Here is a 717-nt window from a genome sequence, read left to right on the forward strand (position 1 = left end):
TTTAGAATCATTGAGACTCAACCCAGACCGAATGAAGTGAAATTTTTATGATAGAACTAGAGAACAGGTATTTTTATAAGTTCTTAGGTGACGCTAATGCAGGGATTACAAAACACTAAGAAACATTTGCCTTTGAAGATGTGATTTCAAGGATATGCTGCCTGACACCCTGATACTGGAGCCTTGTTAAGGGTCTTGCTTAGTCTCACTTCTGAAAGAACAACACCGGAGGCCTTGTCAGTTATGTAAACTAAAATCAAGCTTGGGTGGAAATCCTTTGGGTGGAGATTTATTAGGAGAAATGAGAAAAGTCAAAAAACATGGGGTCCTGAGCTGGGAGGGGTTGAAGGAGAAGGGGTAGAATGGGACCTTAAAAGGGAAAGGGGAAACAGGACCAGCAGATGGTGTAATGGTTATGTAGCTGCACTCCCATGTAGTTGATTGCAGTTCAAGTCCCAGACCTGGCAAATTAAAACTCACACCAGGTGTGTGTGTGCATGCCCAAAATCCTGAGAGGAGAATGGAGGAGAAGGGATTGCAGTGTGGCCATCCCCACTGGGGGCTTATTTCTCTTTCTGTCTCTCTGTCTCTTTCTGGCTTTCCAGCAAGCATACATGCCCTATAGCAAAAATATCTCTAAAAAAGAAAAAGAAAAAAAAAAAAAGGGAAAGGGGGGAAATGGGTTTTAATTATATTTTTCCATCATTACTGCTTAAG

Source organism: Tupaia chinensis, unplaced genomic scaffold, assembly GCF_000334495.1.
Source record: "Tupaia chinensis unplaced genomic scaffold, TupChi_1.0 Scaffold000350_1, whole genome shotgun sequence".
Taxonomy (NCBI): domain Eukaryota; kingdom Metazoa; phylum Chordata; class Mammalia; order Scandentia; family Tupaiidae; genus Tupaia; species Tupaia belangeri.